Below are 13776 nucleotides of genomic sequence, written 5' to 3'. Positions count from 1 at the left end.
AATAGCATATGGGATCTTTCTTCTGTTTGTGAATTGAAGAACCAACCGGTCAAATAGATCAGTTTCTGGGTGTCGGGCATCATAAGGCCAAGACCTGTAGGCATCTCCTACCTAACAAACTGGTAACTGCCTTGGTGTATTCCCTCCATCAAAACTGGGCAGAGAAGTTAAATATATGCGTGGAGAAGCATGCCAGAGCAAGATTCGGGTCATTCACCATGGTATTGAAGTCTTAAGACGACAGAATCAGTGCCTTTTGCCAGGCTGGATTCAGCCCTGAAAAACAAGCCTATCTACATATGCCTGCCCACACCATGCTAGGCCAATTGGCTGGAGAATGAATTCAGTCAGATCCGATGTGACTGCTTTTAACCACAGGGCAGGGAAGATTGAATTAAAACTCCCACTTGTCAGAGCGATCTGTGTAGAAGTCACCAATGCTGGAGATGTTTCAATGTTTCTTTGACAATGTGGGATAGAGCTGAGGTCTTTTTCTTTTTGTTTCCCATATTCCCATAGGCACTGGTCAAGTCACATAAACTCTCAGCCTATTTCAACTGTAAAATAAATTGAACTACTTTGTCTCGGTGTCTTCCTGCTCCAAAGAGCCATGACCTTTAGTGCATTTATTTTGAGTATGAATGCGTAGAATTTAAGGGCTTATATTTTCATTAATTTTTAACAACCAAAAAAAAAATGGGAGGGGAAATCCCCCACAGTCCCCCAGTTTTCTTACAGGAGTTTCAAATTTCATTTTTTACCCTGTCTGTCAACAAGCATGTATTTTTAAATGGCTCTCCTACAGTACATGAACATTATTCTGTAAAAGAGAACTTTGGGAGAAAGTTACTAGGAGCTATCCCATTTTAACATAGTAGAATGTCCTATGGAAAAGATAAAATACTTTGTATATTTGAAAAGGGAAATCTGACATTTGACTAAGTTGCTCTAAATTTTTAGTTTTGGTCCTTCACATTTAGATACCAGTTTGGGGTTTCAGACAGTTGGTGCTGACAGTGTGAAACTCCCACTGCCTGCAGTTAAATTGAAGCTTTGGTTTCTCATGTGAACAGGCAGGGAAGCTGGGATTATGCTTTGTTAAATCCTCGTTTCATGAATAATCCCCCTCTTCCCCCAAGCACTACCACACATGGTCTCCCCACCTGGTTTCAGCATACGCAGGGGTTTTATCTTGTTTCTGACCACTGGGCACACCTTGCTGGAACAATAATTGGCTTCTTAATGATTTGCACAGTAGAGGGCTTAACGTCTTTGTGAATGAAAAATCCACTGTGCAAAGCAAGTTAAAAGGAACTTGTTAAAAGGAGGCTTTTTAGAAGAAATCATGCTGAATTATAATTTGGCTTACTGTGATAATGCTTCTTTGATCAGTATGGGAAGAAAAATTCTGAATTTAGTAGAAAACAATGTCTAAATGTATTAGAAACTATAAAACTATATTTATAAATGTCTTTAGTATTAGGTTGAACCATATGAAATTGTCAATGTAGGTTTTTGTCTACAAAATGACAAGTTCAGCTGGTTCAACCTAGTAATTTTGCATTTTATAGTCCAAGTATAAGCTCGAAATAGCAGCTTTCTGAGTGTGAAATGATAGAACCTTCGATTTATCAGGCTGATCTATATACTTCTTTAATAATTACTGCATATTGTTAAATAAAACCCTGATTCAAATGCAAATCCCAAACTATCAAGTATTTAACCACTGATTTTGAAAATACATTGCGGGCGGGGCGCCTGGGTAGTTCAGCTCAGGTCATGATCTCACAGTTTGTGAGTTTGAGCCCTGCATCAGGCTCTGTGTTGACAGCTCAGAGCCTGGAGCCTGCTTTGGGTTTTTTTGTTGTTGTTGTTGTTGTTTTCCAGATCTATTGTATAGGTTTTTTTTTTTAATATACGAAATTTATTGTCAAATTGGTTTCCATACAACACCCAGTGCTCATCCCAAAAGATGCCCTCTTCAATACCCATCACCCACCCGCCCCTCCCTCCCACCCCCCCATCAGCCCTCAGTCTGTTCTCATTTTTTAAGAGTCTCTTATACCTGGAGCCTGCTTTGGATTCTGTGTCTCCCTCTCTCTCTCTCTGCCCCTTGCCCACTCACACTCTCTCTCTCTCTCTCAAAAATAAATTAATATTAAAGAAAATGTTTTTAATATAAAAAAAGAAAATACACTGCAGGAAAGAGTTAAACCAACAGGTTTACGTTCACATGTTTTCTCATTTAGCACCAAAAAGTTTCTTATTATTTCTTTTTTTTTTTTTTTTTTTTTTGCATGTATCAGGAGTAAAAAGTATTGTGTACGGAGGGGAAATTCCCCAACGATTTAATTGCTTTTTACATAAAACTGAGACAATTGCAGATAATGGCTTCCTATGTTGAGCCATTTGAAAGGAAGGAAAGACTGCCCCAGACTCCTTGACATTCAAAAGTGGCAAAGAGGGGCGCCTGGGTGGCTCAGTTGGTTGAGCGGCCGACTTCGGCTCAGGTCACGATCTCACAGTTCGTGAGTTCGAGCCCCGCATCGGGCTCTGTGCTGACGGCTCGGAGCCTGGAGACTGTTTTGGATTCTGTCTCCCTCTCTCTCTGACCCTCCCCCGTTCATGCTCTGTCTCTCTCTGTCTCAAAAATAAATAAATGTGAAAAAAAAAAAAGTGGCAAAGACCTTAGGTCTCATCCAGCCTTAGGACAGAGAGCATCCCCTTCCCCGTATTCCCTAGAGTTGTCATGCGCTGCTAAAATAAATAATCTCTGGTCTTGGGAGACCCATCCACTCCGAAGACAGAGCTTTCCTTGTTTAGCTAACTCAAAAGTATTTCTCCTCATTGAGCTTTAAAATCTGCCTTCTTATAATGTCAACCCTCTTGTCCTGCTCCCACACCTGGAAATCGAAGAGAATAAATGTAATCTTCTCCTGAGTAAAACACCTTCAAATATGTCAAGACCAGTGCCCCTTGAGATCCTGCCATAGGACACAGTTTCTCCCGTCCAGTGTCTCTTGATGAACTGTGGGTAAAGGACTATGTCTTTTCTACTCTTCAGGTCTGAACTGCTAGAAAGCACTAATGTTCTCTCTAATAGGGTAAAATCATAGTTCCTCTGCCGTGTACTGCACTTGATCAAGGCACATGTCGAGACCTCAGAAACCACCTGTCTGAAATAAGGAGGGCTGTTCGATGATGCCCTTAAGGTCCTGTCTGGCATAAAATTTTTATAACTATGGTATAGATGCAAACTCCGTACAATGAGTGTTGATCAATAGTTTCATATGGACCAAAACGGGGAGCAAGGGGGCTCGATTCACTAACACGGTACTTCTCAAAGTTCAATCATTTGCATACATCACCACAACTACCATTTCTAGGTACCACCTGTACCATTATTACTTAATAGCTTTCTCTGAATCAACTTACTCATTCCCCTTGAATCATTTATTTTAGAAGGAAACTTTATATCAGCATAAATGTGAAACCATTATCTTTTGTCATAAAACGAAAATAGTCTTAAATACAGATATTTTGCTGGTTGTGTTTATACTTAAATCACATTATTTTAAAGAACATTATTTAAAAGATCTGCACAGGGCCACCCGGGTGGCTCAGTTGGTTGAGCATCTGACTTCAGCTCAGGTCATGATCTCGCAATTGGCAAGTTCAAAAGATCTGCACATCATCCAAAATCATCTGAAGGCTCCCATGTAGTAGACTGGATAGAGATCTTTGGGGAAGGCTGCAATAAAAGGAAGGCATACTTCCTGCTACCTGGAATCCCAGGAAACTATCCCTGGGTCAACAGCAGTTTGTAATTCAAGGACAAAGTAGTGAAAGCTGACCCTGTGATCACCTAATATTAAAAACCAACATCTGTTGAGCACTTACCATATGTCTCTGTGCTTTTCATACTTTTGAGTTTTATTTTCTAATTTCCTAAAGTTAATATTAGAATAGATCACTTTACCAATGAAATCTGTATTTATAATCTTAAGCCAAAGTTAATCAACCCCTACAAACCATTTTCCTTGGAGAAAAAAACAGCCTCAGGCTGTAGCACAAGGTACTAAAATGATATGGAGATTAAAGTTGTGTCCTAGGATTTCATCACTGCAGACCAATAACCCAAAAGACTTGAAGACAAAAGAATCTACTTGGAGGTCAGTGTTCTTACACTGGGAGTTGTATGCGTGAAACATACTCCCTTTTGAATCGTCGTCTTCTTTCCTTCAGAGTTCTCTGTACCACCAAAATAAACAACAACAAAAATGCACCGATTTAAAACTAATGACTTGTAAACTTTGAAGATACAAGTTATCATGCGGCATGGAGTATGACTCCCATGTCTGATAGGGTGTGTTGTGTTTGCATTTTACCCCTGTTGTGGTTTCCTGTCAGTCTGTGAGCTTTGGGAACCCTTTGAAAAGACCTTCCTGGCTGAGTCTCAGACATTTCAGGAAGTACCAATGTCAGATGGCTGCCATGCAGTTACTTACTCTGTAAACTTTACCCACCTCTTCCTGTGTGTGAGCTTTGGATGGGTCTTCCTCCTCCTCCAAAAACACTCCACATATCCTGGGACATTAGCTTTCAAATCAAATGTCAGTCATGGTCCAAATGGATGATTCTCAAATTAATGGGCATCAAAATTTCCCCAGGGAGGCTGCCTGGGCCCCACCTAATCCTACCCAATTAAAGCCTGCCAAGTGGAAGCCTAGGAATCCAGCACATCAAAGCTTTGAGAACCACCAATTTAGTTTAATCCCCTCATTTTCCAAAAGGGGAAACTGAGGCCCAAAGAAGAGAACTGAGCGACTGACTCATCCAGGAGCCAACCATCTGGGAGCCAGGGCTAGAATTGTTCTCTACAGCTTCTCCCTCCTTCAGATCTTCAGGACATTCAAAAACCTGTGCAAGCCCAGCTGGACTGAACTTTGCTGAAGGCTTGACATCCTTCACCTGCCAATTTATTTAGACCAGGATCACTTTCCTTGCAAAGAAACCTTCCTACTTCTCCCCGCTAAACAGCAGAGGCTAGCACCATGAGTTGTCATCAAAAACCCGAAACCAGTTGTGACCGGTATCCAGGAACCTAGAGTTTGATGTGCTCTCCAGAAGCAAAACCAGTGAAATCCAACCTGTACAGGGTGAGATCCACCACGCGAAGAGAGGCTGTGAAGAGTGGTGTCAAGAACGTTGCTTTCGTGCAATCCCAAGTTCAAGTCCAGTGACGCCATTTCCATTTTGTCGTCTGCACAATGGGGACAAAATGACTGCAGTACCAATTTCCCAGGGTGATATGGAGAAGAAAATCATTAATCATTTTGTCGGTGTTTTCAGCCAGGCCCTCCTTGCAAAACAGTTCTCCTAGGCTTCTCACTGAACTGTAATGATCACCGAAGCGTGTAGCTTCATGACAAAAAGTGAGCAAATGTAAGAATTGGTACAGGATCCCGCCACCATAATATCTGTTTCCAAACACTTCGCAACCCAGTTGAGCACACCAACACTTCAGCACTTGGTGTCATGCACCGAAGCAGAGGACTCATGTGTTGAAGCAGGGGGAAATTTGTGCTTATCAGAATAGCTGACTCACCGTTGGTTACAGCCAAGCGAAGGCCCAAAGCAAGATCTGCCTGGGTCTCCTCTCTTGCAGCAAGATTATCTCATCTTTATCCACACCGCCCCCTGCCCCCCCACCCTACCGACTTTGAAAGTAAATTTTATGATTTCCCACTTCCCAAGATTGGTCTGTAGACCAAGGACAGGTGGATAGTTAATTGACACACTTAAAAAGAAGCAAGCCGATTTGTTCTGCTGTGGTCCAAGTTGTTCTAGTCAACACAAGTTGGAGTATCCTGCTGTCAGGGGCGTTAGAGCTGCTGTCAGCTAGAACATACTGGGTAGTTTGATAGCCTGAGACGAAATGCAATATATTTATACATGATTTCCCTTCTCGGGGTCAAGAAACAGAGAGGGCTCTTAACACCAGGCTTGTCTCATGAGGTAACGCCCTCTTCTGACAACAGGTGTGAGCTCCCTGCCGGAGGGGGAGGAGATGGGCTGTTTCCTGAGACACCGGCCAGAGACAGAATCCCTAGTCTGACGGTGTCCTGGAGGTATTGCCTCGCACCTGGGAGGCAAATGCTCCATCCACCTGGGTGCCTGTCTCCCAGGCTGTGCCTCCGGCACCCTCTACAGGACATTGCCAAGAACTGGATGCAGGAAGCTTGGGACAAAACCCTCAAGTTCACACATTTATCTGGGACGGAGGGGGGACTTTCAGTGCTAAAACTGGGAAAGTCCCAGGCAAGCTGAGACAAGCTGGCCACCCTATTAACTAAAAGGGGAACCCTATTAACTAAAAGGGGATCTAAAGCCCGGTGTAAGGGGTAGAGATCCTGAGTTATTAAACCACCTTCACTTTTTGGTTGAGATCAGGGAATGAGGGGGAGAGAGCATGGATGGACCAGAATTCTAAGGAGAGAGGGGCAGGAGCTATCTGGGGGTTGGAAGTGAGCTATTGAATAAAAGAGCCCTTTTCCCTGAGTCAAAACCCCTCGGCCCTGAAGCAAAGAAATGTGTCAGATTCTGCAGCAGCCTGGGAAAGAGCTGGGGTTGGTCATTTCTGTTTTTCTTGGTGAGCTGTGAATCATTCTTTCAAGTGTTGTTCCCTCAACAACTATTTAACACCTAGTATAAGCCAAGAACGTTCCAAAGCACCAGTAATAAAGATTCAGTATGACCTGGCCCCTGCCTTTCACCTGGTAGAGGAGTTGTCTATACACAAGGTCAGAGTCCAGTGGGTGAATACCAGCATGGATAAAAAACTTTGCCCAAATGTGCCCTGGAAATGCCCTTACCCTACCGAACAGTGAGGAGCTCCTTATGGGTGCCCGAGTACAGCAAGAACCGCTTGGCAGGAATCAGGCCCAGGGCCTGTGTTGGGGAAGCATATGAGGGACAGCTGGAGTCTCCTGAGTCCTGCAAGATCCCCAAAGCTAGCCCACCTTCTCTACCTGGCCTCCAGGAATTGACAGAGCCCAGAAAAGACAGGTGAACACCTTGGTGGAAGTGTGAAAGAAGCAATCAAATCTCTAACCACAGGAGGTATTTTGTGTGTTATCCATGATGGGAAAGATCATGGAGCAACATGGGACCATGCATGTGCTCTCAGATTAGATTCTTTCAGAAGGTAAATGTATATTGGGATTATATCATGCACAATTAAATACCTGTCTGGACAAGGACTGGAAGGGAAATTGGATCCAGTGTGTTTGTGGTGAGATCAGGGGTGACCTTTTATTCTTCTCTTTTGAAAACTGGGTTTAATAAAGTTACATTATTTTATAACAAACAAGGACAAATATCTTTAATGTTAGAAAGTTCACATGTCCTATACGTTAATGAAAAATGAAGTCAAAAACAAACAAACAAACAAACAAACCCATGACTGCTATGAATTAGACCAGTTACAAAAGAAAGGACAGTCCCTAGATGAACGCATCTGAAGTTCCCCAGGAAGAGAAGAAACAAGAGTTTGCACAGCGGAATTAATTCTCCTTTCAACTCATGAGGTTAATTATTTTGTTCATCTTCCCACCCTAACTGGTGCCAGAGCTGGCGTCGGAACACCCAGGCCCGGAGTGAAGACACCAGCTCTGCCCAGCTGCCCCCAGGCAGGCTGGGAGATGTAACAAGAGGCTGGTGTCCTTCCAACACATGGTCTTTGGAGGATAACAAATCCAAGTTGCCAGCAAAACGAAGAGATGGAAGCTCCTGATTCAACAGTGAGGCCAGACTGAGCCTCGGGGTCCCGCAGGGCTGGGGTGTGTGTGGACGACCAAGGAGGCCACCAGGACAGGTTCCCAGCTGCTGAGGGCCTGGCTCTGGGGCTCAGAGGTGGGTCCAGTGCTACCCCCTCACACATCCCCCCGGATCCCCCCACCCCGTCTCCGTGGAACTTCCGAAAAGGCTTAGGATCATTTATGTAAACTTTAAACAGGATGCGTCCTGTTCATCCGGTTTCAATGCTGCAGAGAAACCAGCAAAGCCCTATCACATTATGTTCTCCACCCAGGGCCTATCCCAGGACCCAAGGCCTCCCCCACCCCCAAGGTCTGGCCTGGATTGTGGACAAAGAAGTAAGTATTAGCTGGTAGGAAATTTGAACCGTTGTTGAGTCAACTCTGTACCAGAGTTTATCCATTTGCAAACATGGTTCTGGGGGCCAAGGTGGCCACCCTGAGAGGTCGCCTAGCACCTCTGCCCCTTGCCATTCACCCCACTTGCTGTACCCTAGAAAGACAGAAGAAACTGGAATCTACCTGGGTAGAACCTTCCTGGCCTCACCTGAAAACCAACCGACCTCCATCCCAAGCCCCTAGGCCAGGCAAATTCCTGCAATGCCAGGGCCAGATTGCAAACATTTCTGCCCTCTTTCTCCTGTGTCAGACGAGCAAAGAGCTCTGTTACTCCCAATGGCCCTGGCTGGGTGTCTCCTGAGTCTGGATCCTGACCCTGATGAGATTTCAGCTCTCTTCAGATCCAGGGGGAGGATTTGCTATGAAATTTCCTTCCCAGCCTTGTCCCCAGCCTCTTCCTCTGACACAGACAAAAACAGACTGCCTCTTCTCCAGAAAACAAGATGGTAGCTGAGGAGCCAGTGATGGATCGTTTTTCACATGTTCATCCAATACTTACTGACAGCTTAATAGATAGCCGGGTGATAGGGTACACTCCGAGATAAGAGGGACCTGGGCGCAGGCCCAAGGGGGTGGATTCTTGAAACCAGAGGAGAGAGATGCCCTGAATGCCTCAAGCTGGGGTCACATTCTTGGCCCCTGAGCCAGAGGAGCTCGGAGGAGGGACATAGCAAACCTTGGAGTGTGGAGGGGCAGAGGGCCCCCTGCACGATGATCTCCATGCTTCTCCATTGGGGAACTTTGGTTTGTAGTCCAGTGGGCATGCCCAGTAGCTCTGTATTTTGATATCTGTCAAACAAGGGGAAGAATAACCCCTTCCCTCCCAGAAACCCTGATCCCCAGCTTCTCCAGCCCCAAGATCCCAAACCCCAAACAAGCCAAAACCCACGGGAGACAGGAGAGGGCCGCCATGATGTGCCCTCCCCAGCAAGCTCCCTGTCCATCCTCCATGTCCCAGACCCTTATTCTCAGTTCAACTAAGCTATACGAGGGAGTGCTCCCAAGGGGAAATAGGAATGGGACCATCTGAACTGCAAACACTCTGGCTGCTTTGGAAGTTCACACTTGCCCTATCATGCATTGCTGATTTTCAGCGCAGAGTATGTGGTCCCAGGAGCAGGGGCCACTGGGTCCAGAGACTCTGTCCTGGGATTTGGCCTCGGGGTTCCAACATCAGGCTGCCTCAGTCATCTCTAGCACTCCCTCCCTTCCCCACCCCAACTCCTCTATTTAACCCTTGTGTTTGTGTGCAAGTCTGTCCGCACCAGGAGACTGAAATCTCTTGGAAAGCAGGGGCTTCATCCCTTGGCTGTTTATTCTCCCCACCTTCCCACCAGCCTGTTGCATATATCAAGTTGTCAGTGAAGTCTGCCAAAGCAACAAGAAAGTTTGGAGGCATGCCTACTAGACTCTGGGAAAATCAGCCCTCTCTTGGGAGCAGATACTGCAATTAGGAGCTCTCAGAGTCCCTGGGCTTTGGGGTGGGGGGATCCCCAGCATCCAGGAGAGTCCCAGAGCTGAGAGTAATGAGCAGATAGTGCCTCGGGGCTGAGGAGCACAGCTTCTCTGTCTTCCATGGCCGAATGGCTCCACCCAGAGGATAGTCGGCTGGGATCCCTGTTCACACAGACCTTTCTCCATCCAGTATGGATGAGCTTTCCTGAAGAAACTCAGAAACCCCAGCTGAATAGCTCTGAAGAATTACCTCCTTTTCCAGAAATAGCCAGTGTCCAGCCCTCGCCTCCATCCCCAGGAGTGCCTCCTATCTGCAAATGAGAGGGAAATTGGGGCAGCTCAGAATTCCGCCTCCCACCTGGGGGAAGCTCTGAGAACCAGATGAGGCAATCCATGGATGGGCACAAGCTACTAAAAAGTACAAGGCTCTGCTCAAACCCAAGGGGGTTTTCGGTTGTTGTCTTCAGGGCAAGAGGCGCTGTAAGAAAATTCTCCCCTCCTGTTTTCACTTCCTCTTCTCTCTCTTTACCCTGGGAAGGGGAAAATCCTGCAAAGATTTGCAGCTGATGTATAAAAATACCAAAATAAATTTCGAGTTGCATTTTAACAGTATCTTTCTGGTGGCAGCCACGTGACTGGGTTCTGACGTTCCAGATGCAAAGCCCAAAAGAATCACGAGACCAAAACAAATTGTGTGAGTGGTAATGCCTTCTGGTCCAATGCACCACCATATTGTCAAAGCCCCTCCAGCCTGGATGTGGATGCCTCTAAATGATCCCCACACTGTTACCGTCTTCAGGCAACTCTGTGAAGACACTGTCTCTGGATTATGCTAGAGTCCATGGACCTACCACCCACTGGTCTCCGGTGGGGGCCAGGTGGTATTTCAATGGCACAGAGAACCCAGAAATACTCAATCCTGCCAAGCCTGCCCCCCCTCCCACAAGAAGTTCCCAAGGAAGCCAGACCAAGGAGCAGCCACTAAATGGGAGTCACAGTCCCGTAGCCATACCAGCACGGATAATGTCACAAAGCTCTGAGAGCTGTTCTTATATTTACTGGGATTAATAGTAGCACATATCTGTGCTATACGTTTACTATTGTGCTGGGCCTGGGGGTGAGCAAAGCTGGGAAGAACAATGAAAGACTAGCAAGAGGGAAGGTCATGTTCAGTGGGTTCAATAGTGGGGAAGTGAAGAGTGAGGAGGTGTGGCTGGAAGGTGGTCCCAGTGTGCCTTTGAGAGACTGTAGGCCTTGATATATGCTGCCTAAATGCTCCCCTCAGCCCCACCCCAGCCCAGTGAATGCCTACCTACCGAAGGGTGTGGTCCCAACGTGAGTCACCACGGTAACCTCAGAGCCTGGCTGGTGATGGGTAGTATATTACAGAAGAGGGGCTGGGTAAATGTTCTTTGAATGAATGAATGAATGAATGCCAAGTGATTACAGGGCTAGCATATGGCCAGACTTTAAGACAGACACCCTACCTTACACCACTTTTGTCCCCATAGGGCTTCACAGTGAAGCAGCCACTTCATTGGAAGGACTACCTCGCTCAACATTGTTTTTTGATGCTTATTTGTTTTTGAGAGTGAGAACATGAGCAGGGGAGGGACGGAGAAAAGGGGGACAGAGGATCTAAAGCAGGCTCTGCACTGACAGCCAGTAGCCCGATGCGGGGCTCAAACTCAGGAGATCATGAGACCTTGAACTGCAGGATCATGACCTGAGCCAAAGTCAAATGCTCAACTGACTGAGCCACCCAGGTGCCCCTCAGTCAATATTTAAAAACCCCTTTCCTTTCATTCCTTCTCCTTGTTTGTCCGAGGCCCTAGACTTTAGCCCTTCGAGGCACTGGTGATGCCCTGCTTCCTTCCAGGAAAATCTGCGTTCCTCAGAAAGGATAACAGACAAGTGACTCACAAAGGGCAACACAGGAGTAGAATGGGGCCATCTCTGTCATCTGTGACAGGGGCAAGGGAGGTGACACTTTTGCTTCCTGGCTCTCAAATCTCATTCTGCATCCCCAGACAGTGTCTTCCACCCAGGGGTAGAACTGACCCTCCTGTTTTACTTAAAGTGAATTAAATTGAATCACCTTTCATAATTGAGTGACGCAGAAATGTCCCTATGGCCACCCTGGCCCTGGGCACCTTGCCGGCATTGCCCCAGCTTTCTTCCTCTGGCTACCCGGTTTCTGCCTGGGGGTCTGTTAGCCCTCCCACATGTTTGTTGTGTTACAGGCATTTGGAGAGGGGTTGCCACCCCCTAGCATGACTGTCTGCTGGGATGTGGGTGCTGTTCTTAGACAGCATTTCCCACTTTCCTGGGTGGCATGACTATCTCACTAGGCACTGGAGGTGGGTGCTCAAAGACACCAAAAAACATGCTTGCACAGCATGAGGGGGTGTCTGTTTGCCTTAGAGATCTGGCCTATGTGGTTTTCTTATAGAGCTAGGCACACAGTGCAGCCTCAAAAAAAAAAAATCATTTTTGGGAAAAGAAAAAAAGATACAAAATGCAGAAGAAGAACTGTCTATTTAAAGTAATCATGTGGTGAATTGTTGCAAAGTGGTTAAATCCTTTTTTATAGCAAGTCTTTTTTTTTTTTTTTTTTTTTTTTTTTTTTTTTTTTTTTTTTTTTTTTAGAGAGAGAGCTCGAGAGCAGGGGGCAAAGGGCAGAGGGAGAGGGGATATCAAGGAGTCTCCATGCTTCAGCATGGAGCCCCACACGGTGCTCTATCCCATGACCCTGGGATCATGACCTGAGCTGAAATCAAAAGACAGATGCTCAACCAATTGAGCCACCCAGGTGCCCCTCTAGAGCAAATCATCTTAATTGAGTTTTCAGGATGTGGATTTGTTAAAAATTTGGAGTGAATTGCATCCTTCCAGATTCACTTTTCCTATGGGCTCCCTGAAGTCAAGGGGCTAACAACTCCTAAAAGTAGCCATCAGTTACACAATCCTTATCATACCCACAGCACTAGGGAAGGGTATAAACCTAAACCCTTTAAAGAAAGTCAGAATTTCCACCATGAAAGGGAATACAAAGGATGGTGTCGGTAAACAAAACAAGCTATGCTCCGTGTTTCACAGTTAGTAAGTCAGTCCTTCATTCTTTTCCCATTTTTGCCAGGAAAATTGAGCTCAGCAGGCCTGCTTTTTTTCTTATAATGCTAACTGATGAAACTGCCTTCAAAATGCAAGCCATCATCATGATCATAAGTCCCTAAGAAGGGATTGCAAACAATGGCCTCTCTCCCCACACAGCTAAGGAGGGAGAGGTGCCACTCTACATCACAAAACCAACTCAAAGAATCAGATCTGACAAGGTGTTAGGATGAAAAGTTTTACAAAAATAAAAATCTTGTTCTCCAGGGCAGGGTGTAGACTCGGGTATCCATCACTGTTCTCTTAGTTAGAATAAATTTGTCCCTGGATGAATACACTCAACAAAGCAGTCTGGTAAGATTCCTAAGGCTTTAGAAGTGGTTGCCATGTCCAAGAAAGAAAGAAAGAAAGAAAGAGAAAGAAAAGGGAAGGGGAAGGGGAAGGGGAAGGGGAAGGAAAGGAAAGGAAAGGAAAGGAAAGATAAGAAAAAATAAGCCCCAGGGCACCTGGATGGCTCAACTGGTTAAGCGTCCAACTCTTGATTTCTGCTCAAGTCATGATCTCACAGTTCATGAGTTCAAGCCCCAAGTAGGGCTCTGCACTGACAGTGTGGAGCCTGTTTGGGACTCTCTCTCTGTCTCTCTCTTTCCCTCTCTTTCTCTCTCAAAATAAATAAACATTAAAAAAGAAAAAAACCAAAAGCCCTCACAGACATCTGTAGTTCTGACTGGTTTGCTCACTTGAGAATGGGCTGTTATCTAGAAACTGACATCTTCGTATTTCTACGCTCTTCTGTCAGTTTCTCTATCAAATCATCTACAAAGCCATTCCCATTTCCTCATCTCCCACTTGCATGATAGAAAAACATGAAACCTAACAGCATGTGGGCTTTATAACATAATTTAAAAGGCTCGGGTATTGAAATTAACAGGGCTAAGCATTATTTCTCTATTGAATGGCCCTTTGAGTTGTTTAAAATCCACAGTGGGTG

This window comes from Panthera uncia, chromosome E1 (genome assembly GCF_023721935.1).
Source record: "Panthera uncia isolate 11264 chromosome E1, Puncia_PCG_1.0, whole genome shotgun sequence".
In the NCBI taxonomy this organism is placed as follows: Eukaryota; Metazoa; Chordata; class Mammalia; order Carnivora; family Felidae; genus Panthera; species Panthera uncia.
Note: the sequence above shows the minus strand (reverse complement) of the source record.